The sequence below is a fragment of the Schistocerca serialis genome, chromosome 3 (assembly GCF_023864345.2).
Source record: "Schistocerca serialis cubense isolate TAMUIC-IGC-003099 chromosome 3, iqSchSeri2.2, whole genome shotgun sequence".
NCBI classification, from domain to species: domain Eukaryota; kingdom Metazoa; phylum Arthropoda; class Insecta; order Orthoptera; family Acrididae; genus Schistocerca; species Schistocerca serialis.
This window is the reverse complement of record NC_064640.1, coordinates 907,813,940-907,829,279: the sequence shown is the minus strand read 5'-3', so window position 1 is coordinate 907,829,279 and position 15,340 is coordinate 907,813,940.

The window sequence follows — 15,340 nt, the reverse complement described above, 5'->3', positions numbered from 1 at the left end:
TGCACCTCAGGACCTCATGCATCCGCTGTTGATGTTTCACACACTTCGCGTAGCTGAAATTTAATGTTTATCGGTTTTTTGATTACGTTACGTAGCATAATCTTGCTTTTTCATGCACAAAATCACTTAGATGAATACACTCGTTCACCGTGCCCATGAACATCTTTCGCACTGTGCTGGGACCATTATCAAAAGCAAAAAGGGCATCTTCACAACAAATCTTCTCATTACGGCCAGCGAAAATTACCAGCAGCTTTTCTCATTTGGGGTGTAGGTCAGTGCACAATAGGTATAATATGCTTCCCTGGCGGCGTGGACTACGTGGAATACGGCAGGCTGCAAGAGTAATATAGCGGCTGTAAACAGAGGCGCCAAACAAGAAAAGTGTACATATGAATTCAGATTTAAATTTTTTTACTACCACGCACGTTTCTTCACTTTGGAAGATGACAAATTTGAACCAATGCTACTCCACTAGAATCCAGATAGCTCTGAGTTGAACTCTGGTCCTTGTTTTTCAGCAAACATTATAATGCGTCTAGTGTCGATTGATATCTAGTCCGTATCTGGATGCTAATCATGTAAATCGGTGCACTGCATTCTACAACGTCATAAATTTTTTGAAAGGTATTTCGCCGGCCGGGGTGGCCGAGCGGTGCTAGGCGCTACAGTCTGGAACCACGGAACCGCTACGGTCGGAGGTTCGAATCCTGCCTCGGGCATGAATGTGTGTGATGTCCTTAAGTTAGTTAGGTTTAAGTAGTTCTAAGTTCTAGGGGACTGATGACCTGAGATGTTAAGTCCCATAGTGCTCAGAGCCATTGGAACATTTTGAAAGGTATTTCACTGCTCTTGCTCTGCGTAAGATTGAAAATATCGTGTATTATGATGTAACTCTGTTTTATTAAGTAAATATTGCCGTTTCCACTATGTTATGAGTTATGACCTAGAACTGTTTGTTTTAGTAACTAATATGAGAAGAATTTTCTGGTATCAGGGCGGATACCTCGCACGTCAAGTAACATTTATGTAAAGGGCTCTAAACTTGTAGATGTGGCCGAAGTAAAGTTGATTTAAACCGCACGTTTTTTATTGATAATTTTACCTACAGTAGAGTAAATAAACTATGAAACCCTTAATAATGATCGTTGGAGCATGTTATAATTTTGGTGTAACGTATGACTGGTTTTTAATTTTCACTCAAGTATCCAGTTTTTATGTCTGCATGGGATTGTGTTTGAAGCCGCGCATTATTTGTAAGGGAGATATAAGGAATAATAAAAATAAATCCAGCTGGAAAATGCCATATCCGGAGAGATTGACATCAGTCAAGATGCATGTGAGCAGCAACGAAGAGGATATGTACTACACCTTTCCTGGTAATTTAATTCATATATCCCGAACAGCTAAGTAGAATTTCTCATTTATTCTAGTCTGCTGTGTAGCCTTATTTGCAGTAGCGTGCTATATATGAAGTGCTTCCAGATAATTCTGGAATTCTAAGCGTTCTACTCATCTCCCATCTGTGCCACACATTGCTTCCTAGATCCTTAATCAGTGTCTGCGTCTTTCGATTTTATTTATTATGCTGTACGGCTCAAGGCCTAGTAAAAGTCTTTCTATTTCATGCAAGTTGAAAGACTTGCATTTCAGCCCCGATCTCCTTACCTTTTCATGTCGGCAACTTTGATGAGTGCGTTTGTTGTTCATTGCTCCACAACACGAGCCAGACCATGTGTCCATTTCCCACTTTTAGTTTGGCTATGAAAAAATTTTCAGTGTAATTTCATGGCAGTGTAGTTTTCGTTCCGTGCAAACATTTGACTAAAACGTGGGGTTCCAGAATCAGCACGATTAGACGGAATGTGGGTCAAACGCCTTCACAACTTTCTATTAAGTTGTAATCAGTCTCACTCCAGTATTCTTCCTCAAAGCTCCCTGTAAATCGTAGCAATATATTCTCATTACTCGGAGTCTACTCACGCTGTTCACCTGCTGCTATTACCTGTACCAGCCTGAATACCTGCTCTCGTACCCTTTGCAGGAGTGTGTTACACGATATATTGTGTTTTAGCTATCGAGTGATTTGTCTATTGATATACAACCTGAAAGACTATAGAGAACCACTTTCGGGGAGAGACATTTCGTGACTGTTATGAGAAAGTTCGACTTTTTTTGTACGACACTGACGTCGGTCATTTCTTATTTTAAGTTGTAAAAATAATGAAATGTGTTTTCGAATGACGTATATAGTAACTAACGAGAAAGTCATTTTTATAGTAGCTGATGATTACAATTTTGTGTGTGTTTTGTTAATATTTTGATAAATTGCTTTGTGTTCGTATAACCGACTGATACATCGAAGGTTCATAATTACTTTTGTGAGTATGTGGTCTATAGACGTTTTGCATCTGTTTCCATTCATGATCACATACTGATCGTTCGTCTTCTCATTGGTTTGGATGCCCTTTCTCAGCTTCCACAAAGGTGAATCTTTGGCGGTTTTTTCGAATTTCTGATCTCGAATTAATTTATTCATTTCATTAGCTAATCCAATTTCTGAAGCAAGGAATTTCTGCAAGTGGTCAGTATATAATGTATGTTGTAGTGTTGTAGAGATTTTTTACCGATACTTGCAGGTGTTTTCGGCACCCTCATGGCTATATTTCTATCTAACTTCATATATGAGATTATTTGCGTTAGGAATTTTATAGATAACTGCATTAATCCCATAGAACCATATTTTTGCAAAAAAGGTTATTATGAGTACCTCTAAAGGTTACGTTGTGAAGTAATGACTCATTTAACGTACTATAAAATTCTGTACAGACATTGCCAAAATTTAGTAAATATGTCATCCTTGCAACTTCACTGAATATCGTTTTAAACAGCTATTTGAATGGGTTTTGCAGAATTAGTCACTCTTGGGTTTCGTTGCTTCTGCATCACAGTATCCCGTTGGTCTGGTTAAGGTTATCGCTTTACTCAAAATTAAAAACGAAATACATCCCTTGAAGGCAAGTATTTTTGCCGGCAATTTTATGATTCCATGTTCCCAGCAGTGCAATAGCGTGAAAGACTCCGGCAATGAATCGGGATATGGGGCCAATTCAGATACGCATCGTCAACGTGTTTCATTCGTCGGCTGAAATGTGTGACACAGCTGCCAATACATGGAGACATAAATGTGCGGCAATTGGACCACTCCTCTGTTGAAATGTGTATCATCTCCTCTATCGTTAGCTCCATCGTGAAGTCATACTCTCTGCAGGTGGTGTTCCGAATAAACTGAGAGAGTCGTCCGGTATCGCGCACAGCGAAGTAAAAACGAGGTAGCTGAGGTTAAAAATACAAACAGAAACTGAATGACATTATCAGTGTTACGACAGTGATCATAAAACACCAGTGTGTCAGTGAAAGTAAAAAACAAAATGTAATTATTTTGAATGGGTATGCCACCGTTGGTAGTGTAAAGAATAACGAGAACAGTTACCCTATTAGTTGTTGCTACAGCAGTTAAATAACATAACAAATTTTCTGTCATAATAATAGGCAGCTGCTATTTAAATGGAACACGTCAAGAAATTTTTCATGACGTACAAAGATACTTGATCATACCGAGAGGTATTTTTTTTAATTTCCGCCATTTTTCTCTAAGTATTTTATAATTACTCATGTATTTCACAACATCTGCATTGCACTCAGATCCTATAATTTGGTGACTGGTACATGTGACCCAATAAACGAAAAAATGCCGAGAGTTTTTAACAGGGATATTGGAATGAAACTGACTATAGCTTTGACAGAATATAGTGAAGATATTTCTTTTACATACCATCTAGTCATGCTGATTTAGGATTCCTATGATTTTTTCTGTACTCACAACAGCAGCGGAATGTCACTGTGTCACATCACGTTCCATAGGAGACAGCTCTCCTTCTATGGTGAATTCAATATCAGCATAATGGAATACTACGAGTATATGCTTTGTGTTGGAATGCGGAAGATGTTTAATAGTGGACATATGTATTAAATACTCATGAGTCAATTCCTGACCAGATATTCAATCAGGACACAACTCATACCCCTCCCTGCCCTCCTTACAGTTTACGTGTATTTATACCTCACTCGTATATCCCAAACTCCATAGTAGCTTTCCTTTGCACCTTGTTGGCTAACATGGTTGAAGGATAGGGCTTAAATCCTTCATTCTGCAGCAGTGTATACGCTGTTATGAAACCTCAGAGTGAAACATTTATCATGGAAAAGATCCCTTGCTTATGGCTAAGCCATTTCTCGGTTTCAACCGTACTCCCAGGGGAGCTCCTGAGGAATTAAGAGCTGGCAAATGCAGTACGTGAAGCGGTTCGTGAAAGTAGATAGCGTAATTCACTTGAAAAGTAAGAATCAGATATCGAGTCCCAGTCCAGCACAATGTATTTGCTTCCAAGAAGATAAATTATCAGAAACTGCGTGCAAGGTGAATACTAAAACATCTGAAAAAATGCTCACAAAGCACAAATGATGACAGTTGCAACAAATTCGACAATGACTGCAAGGAGTTTGAATAATAACGTTTCATATCGCTGGATGTCATCTCATGAATTAAAAATTTACTTAATTTGGTTTCCACTGCTGTAGAGAGTCATCTGTGAAACAATTTTTTATTGTATGCCTTGAATACGTATCAGTGTAACGCAGGTAAGCTATAAAACGACCTCAGATTGTATTGTCGAAAGAATGTGCAAAAAGCATTTATATAACGACAGTCTATTAGGGTAGTCATACTTGTGTTATAGTACAGGAAATCATTAATTCACACATTTAGTACTAAATTGTACATGGTTAGCCTAGTATGGAATAAAAAAGTACTCAGGACTACAGCAATTGATAGTGCAGGGGGAGGGAGGGGGGTGCTCTAGACAAAAAATAGTGACATATTGTGATCAGCTACCCAGAAGTAAACTTGAACGAATATGCATATATCACTTTTGCCTATGATCGCTGTGTACAGAATAAAAGGGGAACAACTGTTCTTTTTCCCTTTCTCTTATTCATGTATTTCCACTAAGTCACTTTCATCGTTAAATAAGTATCACTGAAGAAGTACTTCAACGATAAGAAGGGATGTAGCATCTTTTGTCGTTCAGCTTTATCGTTCTCGAAAGTTAAACAAGCAGGGTAATTTCTTCTTATAGATATCTACTTTCTCATATGCAGCTACTAATCTCATTTTTCTCTCCGTATTCGTTTTATTACTTCTGTCCTACACCTACTCACATAAGTGTACCTTTCTTTCCGTCACATTGCTTTCCTCATGTGCGGTGATGTCACAGCCAACAGTCTAATTAAAACCACTTCTGTAATTAGCTCTATCTATCTCGTCGGCATAAACGAATGGCCCGCAGCTCGTGGTCGTGCGGTAGCGTTCTCGCTTCCCACGCCCGGGTTCCCGGGTTCGATTCCCGGCGGGGTCAGGGATTTTCTCCGCCTCGTGATGTCTGGGTGTTGTGTGCTGTCCTTAGGTTAGTTAGGTTTAAGTAGTTCTAAGTTCTAGGGGGCTGATGACCATAGATGTTAAGTCCCATAGTGCTCAGAGCCATTTGAACCATTTTGAGCCATAAACGAATGGTACTATTCATGTCTTATACTGTAGCTGTTACTATTATCACTGTTTTCATTATTGCTACTAATGTTATTAGTTATATTACATGTCAGACTCCAAACCACATATAAGAGTTAAATATATTTTCACTATTGAGTGTAGTGGTAAAAATTGAAACATTCCTGGTGAAAGTAAGAGATGGACTAACGTTCGTATTTTTGACATTATATAAGGAGCAGTCAAATGAAAACGAGACAGGTGGAAAAAAGTATGTAAATAGTTTGTTGTTTCAAGAGTAATCGCCATAACTGTTAATACATCAACCCCATAAAGAGACAAAGTAGTCAGCACCTTAACGGAAAAATGTTAGCTGTTGCCTACGGAACTATGATCGTACCCCGACGGGTAACTCTTCGTCCGAATCAAACCTTTATTTCCTGCGAGTCCACATGTTGCTAAAGTTCTTTTGTGTATGCTGCGTTCGTTTTGCTGGACATCCTGTACATATCACCCATACAGTGCCCATCTCTTCCCAGGCGATTTCCATATTTTTGGAGCTCTAAAGAAAGACATTCATGGCCGCCGATTAGTTTCGGACAAAGAGGTGCAGGTCTGGATACGACTGTGAATCTGTAGGCCCCCAAAACGTTTTTCCATTAAGGCATTGACCACCTTGTCTCACAGTGAAATAAATTTGGATAGAGTTCTAGCGATTATTGTTGAAATAACGAACAATTTACTTACTTTCTTCCCATCTGTATCGTTTTCACTTGACTGTCCCTCATAAATAAATCTCAGGGTTTGCAGAATGACTGCGGCAATGTGGAAAAATGAAAAGAAAGTGAATAAATTTTATCTAATAATAATTTGTTGACCTCTAACATTTCCTGAACTTTTCTAGCCAATCGATCCTTATTTGAAGATGTACGTTGTAATTACTGAGTCGAAACTGACAGGGTCTTGGCTACTTAAGATTATTTTAAACTGTTTCGCTGTTTCTTCTAATCAATACGGCAGCAACCTTGTAAGCGATACCTAGCAGATCTCATGCATATCCGCGGGTGGCTTGTCCTTTGATGGCAACGTGTGCGGATGATGGCTGTTTCCGCGGGTAGCGGGCCGAACTGGACAACGGCTCACAGGAGCCGGGTCACGTGACGTTGCCACGTGACTCGGTAATGAGATCCGCCTGCTATAGCTGGTATTAACAAGCTACGCTGTTAACACTTCGTGACACGCTACTGCCAACAGCTACCATTTCTCTTAGCTAACGATCTGTTTCTCTGTGCTTAAAAACCGATTGCTCAATAGTATATGCACGTTTTAATTATCATCCCTCGCTCTGTTCGTTCATGATATTCATAAAGCTGTATATAGCGGAACCAAAGTGGATGCCGTAATACTTCTTTTCCAGAAACTTCAGGTAGAGCTTCATAGCGGCACCAGGAATACAAAATGTATGCGTACTCAATATTCGATTGAGTTGAAGACTTCTTCGCAAACAGATGTCACTATGTCTTTGGTAAAAGACAGGCATTTTCAGAACAGTTCGATAGCTTCTCGTGCACTTCAAGGTAATGTACCCGGGACTGTTACTGTTCACGAAACACACAAATGATCTGACGGATGACGTATGGATGTGACTGTTGGCAGAAGATGCTGTTGTGTACAGTTGGGCAGAGAGGGTGGGTGGGGGGGGGGGGGGGAGAGTGGTAGGGGACATCGTTGAAAACATGATCAGCTCCATGTGCTAACTCTGGAAGCAGCTCTCAGCACAATTAATTGTAATGCGGCTCCCAAAGACAGCAGAAAAGACGATCACACACTGGCATCAACCACAGTCTTTAGTTAATAAGCGGTATCTGTCCAGAGCGATTCCAAATGGAACTACGACATAAATTTAGTCTATGAGAATGCTGAATTCAGATTCAGGAGCACTGGAAAAACCGCACCGTAGTATCTGCCTCCGTGGCCGAGATCGTTAGAGCACGCCTTTGTGGTGGCACTCGACTCTAAGGTCCATTCGCGGTGATAGGTGAGATTTTCACTGCCGGTATTTGGCCAACAAGTGAAGGACCAGATGGTGGTGTGAAGTTTGTCGCAACTAGTCCTTGCACCAGTGTGCTGGATAAAATTCTAAACATTTCCGCGGTAATCGTCGGTCAGTTGGGGACGTTAAGTCTGGTGGTCGGCTTGATGCTATTCGAAGGAAGTAGGGAATGTCCAGCACCAGGTTTCCCTCTCCTCCATCTTCCAGAGTCATCATACAATTCGAACATTCACGCATCGCCGGCCGGGGTGGGCGAGCGGTTCTAGGCGCTACAGTCTGGAACTGCGCGACCGCTACGGTCGCAGGTTCGAATCCTGCCTCGGGCAGGATATGTATGACGTCCTTAGCTTAGTTAGGTTTAAGTAGTTCTAAATTCTAGGGGACTGATGACTTTAGAAGTTAAGTCCAATAGTGCTCAGAGCCATTTGAATCATTCACGCATCCATTACACTCACCTACACTCTAGGAACACACATGCGACGGAAGTTTCACATCCTGTCAGTGTCAATGAAGTTCACCAACAGCCGTTTATCTTAAGATGTTATTTAATTTTATTCTGAAGGCTACTAGTTTCAGATATTTCACTACGCCATCCTCAGGCTCAATAAAATGGCTCTGAGCACTATGGGACTTAACATATGTGGTCATCAGTCCCCTAGAACTTAGAACTAGTTAAACCTAACTAACCTAAGGACATCAGACACATCCATGCCCGAGGCAGGATTCGAACCTGCGACCGTAGCGGTCACGCGGTTCCAGACTGAAGCGCCTAGAACCGCACGGCCACACCGGCCGGCTCAGGCTCAATATGATTCTATCCAAATAAACGAAAATGTCATATAGAGCCATAAAGCTCTTGATGTCGTTAATTCAGTCTTCGAATGAAGCACTAGTGTAACGATGTGAATTCACGACATCCAGAAATTTATGGCTCTGTATGACATTTTCGTTTGTTTGGAGAGATGCAAAAGGGCCCTGCACTTGGTCGATCAATACAGGGACGGTTAACGCTGGTTGTGGATGCTGCTGCAATTGCCTCCGATGATGTCCCATATGTACTCCACTGGAGACAGAGCTGGTGATCGAACAGGCCAAGGCAACATGTCGACAGTCTGTAGAGCATGTTGGGCTACCACGGTGGCACGTGGGCAAGCGTTATCCCGTTGGAAAACACTCCATAGAGTACTGTTCATGAATGAACAATAGGTCGAATCACCCGATTGACGTATCAATTTGTAGTCAGGGTGCGTGTGATAACCACGAGAGTGCTCCTGTTGTCAAACGAAATTGCATCCCAGACCTTTACTCAAGGTGTTAGGTCCATTGTGTCCAGCACGCAGACAGGTTACTTATAGGTTCTTAACTGGCAGTTTTCTAACCAACACACGCCCATTACTGGCACCGAGGCCCAACCAGTTTTATCAGAAAACACTACAGACCTCCACTCTTCCCTCCAATGAACTCTCGCTTGACACCACTGAAGTCGCAGGCCGCTGTGGCTGAGCGGTTCTAGGCGCTTCAGTCCGGAACCGCGCTGCTGCTACAGTCGCAGGTTCGAATCCTGCCTCAGGCATAAATGTGTGTGATGTCCTTAGGTTAGTTAGGTTTAAGTAGTTCTAAGTCAAGGGGACAGATGACCTCAGCTGTTAAGTCCCATAGTGCTTAGAGCCATTTGAGCCAACCACTGAAGTCGCAAATGGCGTTGGTTTGGGGTTAGTGGAATGCGCGCTACAGGGTGTCTTCCTCGGAGCTGTTCCTGAAGTAAACAGTTTCCAATAGTTCGCAGTGTCACTGTGGTGCCAACTGCTGCTCAGATTGCTGCTGCAGATGCAGTACAATGTGCCAGAGCTATAGGCCGAACTCGATGGTCTTGCCTCTCTGTTGTGCCACATGGTCGTCCGGAGGCCGGTCTTCTAGAGATTTGTTTATATTATCTCTCAGGATACGATTCACATCTGTTTGTAAAAGAACTTGGTACATTCTAGTGACATCCGCTACCAGTGGCTACAATCCTGCCGAGTCTTTTCGCAGTTTCGGAGAAGAAACATCCCTCTTCTCGTAGCCTTATTGACGACCTCGTTCAAACTCAGTGAGGTGTTGAAAATGGCGTCTTTTTCGCTTTAAAAGCCTTCTTGACTAACATGAACTCATTACATCCAATCTCAAATATAACTGACGCTAACAAGGGAACCGCCCCCATCGCACCCCTCTCAGATTTAGTTATAAGTTGGCACAGTGGATAGGCCTTGAAAAATTGAACACACATCAATCGAGAAAACAGGAAGAAGTTGTGTAGACTATGAAAAAAATAAGCAAAATATACAAACTGAGTAGTCTATGGGAAGATATGCAACATCAAGGGAAGTGTAAGCTCAGAAGCGCCGTGGTCCCGTGGTTAGCGTGAGCAGCTGCTGAACGAGAGGTCCTTGGTACCAGTCTTCCCTCGAGTGAAAGTTATAATTTTTTATTTTCAGACAATTATTATCTGACAAACTCTTATGTTTTCATTGCTTTTTTGGAAGTGATTATCACATCCACAAGAAAACCTAAATCGGGCAAAGTTGAAGAATGTTTTTACCCATTCGCCAAGTGTACAAGTTAGGTGGGTTGACAACATATTCATAGTATGAAGGCTTTCACGACCGGATGACATATCTTCTGTTAAACCTTCCGGGATGTAAGGTCGTGGTCCATGAAACTCTTCAGCTCCTAACGTTTCGTCCAGAGCTGCGCTGGACATCTTCAGAGGGGTGTTTCTCCTCCGGTGAGTCTTGCCGACTGATGGGTCGGACGTCTGAGAGCGACTTATGTATCGTAGAAAGTGGGCGTGACCAGAGTTACACGTGATATGCAGCGATAACCTTTGTCAGAGATAAAACTTAACTATCGATCGTAATCTCGACACGGATAAAACTGTCTAGCAATTCTGTAGTGCTACTGTCCAAATATCACTAAGTTTCATGGTCTCTTCTTTCCGATTAAAATTATCCCTATGTTTATATATTTCAATTGCTTCTCTACAAAGCCGTGGGTAATAGTTCGTCGTCGTAGATAAAATTTTTGTTTCGGAAAACTTCACTTGATGATTTCCTGGCTGAAAAGCATGTTCTGCTACAGCCGATTTATCTGTTTTTCCTAATTGGCAAAGGCTTCTGTGTTCTTTTAACCGTGTATTTACGCTTCTTTTTGTTGTTCCAACATAAACTTTACCACATGTACACGGGATTTTATATACGCCACTGGCTGATAGAGGAGCGCGTTTATCTTTTACAGACCGAAGAACATGACAAATTTTCTTCGTTGGTCTAAAAACAGGTCTAATATCATGTTTACTTAAAATCTTTCCAATCTGATCCGTTACTTTCTTTATAAAAGGGAGAGAGACTGTATTCTTCCATCGTTTTTCGGACTTGTCCTTAAGCTTTTTGTTGTTTGGGTGCAGAATTCTGCTTACTTCTTTCTTTGAGTAGCCATTTTTCTCAAAAGCGTGCTTCAGATGTTTTAATTCGTCGTCTAGATACTCCGGGGTGCAAATCCGTCTGGCTCTGTCAACGAGACTTTTAATCACACCTCTTTTTTGTTTTGGATGGTGGTTAGAGTTTTTATGTAAGTATCTGTCTGTGTGCGTTATTTTTCTAAAAATCTGTTGTTTCAAGCTTCCATCCGTCTGTCTCATAACTAACCAAAAACGGTATTTTGTTATCATTTTCTCTCTCCATGGTAAACTGGATTCTTGGATTTATATTATTAAGGTAATCAAAAAATTCGCCTAAGGCTTCTCTACCATGTGGCCAGACCACAAATGTATCGTCTACATACCGATACCAGCGAGATGGTTTCTTATCTGCTTTTTCCAAGGCTGACTGTTCGAATTTCTCCATGTAGAAATTAGCTACTGCAGGACCCAATGGGTTACCCATTGCTACGCCATTAAGTTGTTCGTAAAACTCATTATTCCACTGGAAATGACTGGAAGTAAGACAGTGTCTGAAAAGAGCAGTCAGATCTTCTGGAAATATATCCGTTATAAAATCCATAACTTCATTAACTGGAATCATAGTAAATAAAGATACTACATCGAAACTTACTAAAATATCTTCAGGAGTCAGAATTAAACCTTCAATTTTCTCTATAAAATGACGTGAGTCCTTTATATATGAGTCCGTTTTTCCGAAATATGGTTGTAAGCGAGTTGTTAGATATCTTGCTATTTCGTACGTAGGAGAATTGATAGTACTAACAATCGGTCTCAGAGGTAGGTCCTTCTTATGTACCTTGGGTAGGCCATAGAGTCTAGGACACATAGCTTCAGTCTTCAATAAAGCTCTTTTTTCTTCTTTTTGAATAGAAGTGGCCGATTTTATCAAATTATTTGTTTTCCGTAGTACGCTGGCTGTAGGATCTTTCTTAAGTTTTTTGTATTGCCCTGCCGTTAAAAGATTCAAAATTTTGCTTTGATAATCTTCTGTATTTAAAACGACCGTAGCATTCCCTTTATCAGCAGGAACAATCACTATGTCTTCATCTGCATTTAAATCTCTCAGAGCCTTTCTTTCGCCATTGGTTAAATTACTTTCCAGAGGTTTACTGCGGCATAATACTCTGGTGGTTTCGATCCGGATTGCATTTGCAGTTTCTTTGGGGAGAGTACGTATACCTGCTTCTACATTTGCAATAATATCCTCAACAGGAACTTTCGGAGGTGTTATAGAGTAGTTTCCTCCTTTTGCAAGAACTGAAATTTCGTCTTGAGATAAAACTCTGTCTGACTTATTAATAACAGTTTCGGACATCACTATATTATTTGTAGATTCTGCATAAGTTTGTAACTTTTCGAACTTCTTCTTATGCCTTCTAGTAGTCGTTTCCATCATGGTTTCCATAGATCGAAATGTAAGGCAATCTATTTTATTCCATAGGTCTCTCTGTATGTTACTAGCAAGGAATAAATGTAACTGCAGTAACTTACGGTCAACAGAATCCATCTCACGTCTTGTATAATGTATCCTCTCTCGAAGTAGTGCTGCTTCTGTATAATCACATATCCGACGAACACGGGCTGTCTGGAACATCCTCTTCAACTTTAGAAAATTCGGTATGGTAGACGAATCCCTACAACGCAACAAGAAAGTTAAAGTACAAACTAAATGCGCTCTCTTCTTACGTAAAATTTCCAGGCGTCTAACTGATTTTGAGAATTGCTCCCCGTAGAGTCTTCTGATCATAGTATGAAGGCTTTCACGACCGGATGACATATCTTCTGTTAAACCTTCCGGGATATAAGGTCGTGGTCCATGAAACTCTTCAGCTCCTAACGTTTCGTCCAGAGCTGCGCTGGACATCTTCAGAGGGGTGTTTCTCCTCCGGTGAGTCTTGCCGACTGATGGGTCGGACGTCTGAGAGCGACTTATGTATCGTAGAAAGTGGGCGTGACCAGAGTTACACGTGATATGCAGAGATAACCTTTGTCAGAGATAAAACTTAACTATCGATCGTAATCTCGTCACGGATAAAACTGTCTAGCAATTCTGTAGTGCTACTGTCCAAATATCACTAAGTTTCATGGTCTCTTCTTTCCGATTAAAATTATCCCTATGTTTATATATTTCAATTGCTTCTCTACAAAGCCGTGGGTAATAGTTCGTCGTCGTAGATAAAATTTTTGTTTCGGAAAACTTCACTTGATGATTTCCTGGCTGAAAAGCGTGTTCTGCTACAGCCGATTTATCTGTTTTTCCTAATCGGCAAAGACTTCTGTGTTCTTTTAACCATGTATTTACGCTTCTTTTTGTTGTTCCAACATAAGCTTTACCACATGTACACGGGATTTTATATACGCCACTGGCTGATAGAGGAGCGCGTTTATCTTTTACAGACCGAAGAACATGACAAATTTTCTTCGTTGGTCTAAAAACAGGTCTAATATCATGTTTACTTAAAATCTTTCCAATCTGATCCGTTACTTTCTTTATAAAAGGGAGAGAGACTGTATTCTTCCATCGTTTTTCGGACTTGTCCTTAAGCTTTTTGTTGTTTGGGTGCAGAATTCTGCTTACTTCTTTCTTTGAGTAGCCATTTTTCTCAAAAGCGTGCTTCAGATGTTTTAATTCGTCGTCTAGATACTCCGGCGTGCAAATCCGTCTGACTCTGTCAACGAAACTTGTAATCACACCTCTTTTTTGATATTTAGTGATATTTGGACAGTAGCACTACAGAATTGCTAGACAGTTTTATCCGTGACGAGATTACGATCGATAGTTAAGTTTTATCTCTGACAAAGGTTATCTCTGCATATCACGTGTAATTCTGGTCACGCCCACTTTCTACGATACATAAGTCGCTCTCAGACGTCCGACCCATCAGTTGGCAAGACTCACCGGAGGAGAAACACCCCTCTGAAGATATCCAGCGCAGCTCTGGACGAAACGTTAGGAGCTGAAGAGTTTCATGGACCACGACCTTACATCCCGGAAGGTTTAACAGAAGATATGACAACATATTCCTGTCATGTGACGCACATGCTGTCACCAGTGTCGTATGGAATATATCAGACGTGTTTACCTGTGGAGGAATCGGCTGACCTATGACCTTGCGATCAAATGTTCTCGGTTCCCATTGGAGAGGCATGTCCTTCCGTCTACTAATCGCACGGTTTTGCGGTGCGGTCGCAAAACACAGACACTAAACTTATTACAGTGAACAGAGACGTCAATGAACGAACGTACAGATCATAACTTTTCGAAAATAAAGAAAGTAAACTTTTCACTCGGGGGAAGACTTGAACGAAGGACCTCTCGTTCCGCAGCTGCTCACGCTAACCACGGAACAACGGCGCTCCTGAGCTCACATTATCCTTGATGTTGCCTATCTTGCGCATGGGCTACTCAGTTTGTATATTTTGCTTATTTTTTTCATAGTTCCACACAACTTCTTCCTGTTTTCTCGATTGATCTGTGTTCAGTTTTTCGAGGCCTATCGACTGTGCCAACTTATAACTAAATCTGAGGGGGGTGCGATGGGCAGGTTCCCTTGTAAGTATCGCTACAACGTGTGTTTAAAGCAAACCTGATTTGTATCCTCATAGTGGCGCTACTAACGCCAATTTTATGTGAATGACGCGAAATCCGAATAGACATCATGTTCCAGATGTAGAAACACGCCTACTTTTCGTTCATGTCGCACAACTCCTTCTTGGTGTTGTAATTTTTTCCGCTAGTGTATATCCTGAACACCATAAATATGTGACGTATGTTGCATCGTTATAGCGTACAATGTGCTGAATTTTCTAACTTAAATAATCTCTATCGTTTATAGCTACGGAAGTGTGATACCAACGTCTTTTGGAAATATGGAGGTACATACTCAATGTGTGGTACTGGAAACTGCATCCGAAGAGGACCTCAGCAGGATAACATGTGTGCAACAGTAAGAAGAGAACAGCGCTGCTCAGAGGAAAGAAGTACACTCCTGGAAATTGAAATAAGAACACCGTGAATTCATTGTCCCAGGAAGGGGAAACTTTATTGACACATTCCTGGGGTCAGATACATCACATGATCACACTGACAGAACCACAGGCACATAGGCACAGGCAACAGAGCATGCATAATGTCGGCACTAGTACAGTGTATATCCACCTTTCGCAGCAATGCAGGCTGCTATTCTCCCATGGAGACGATCGTAGA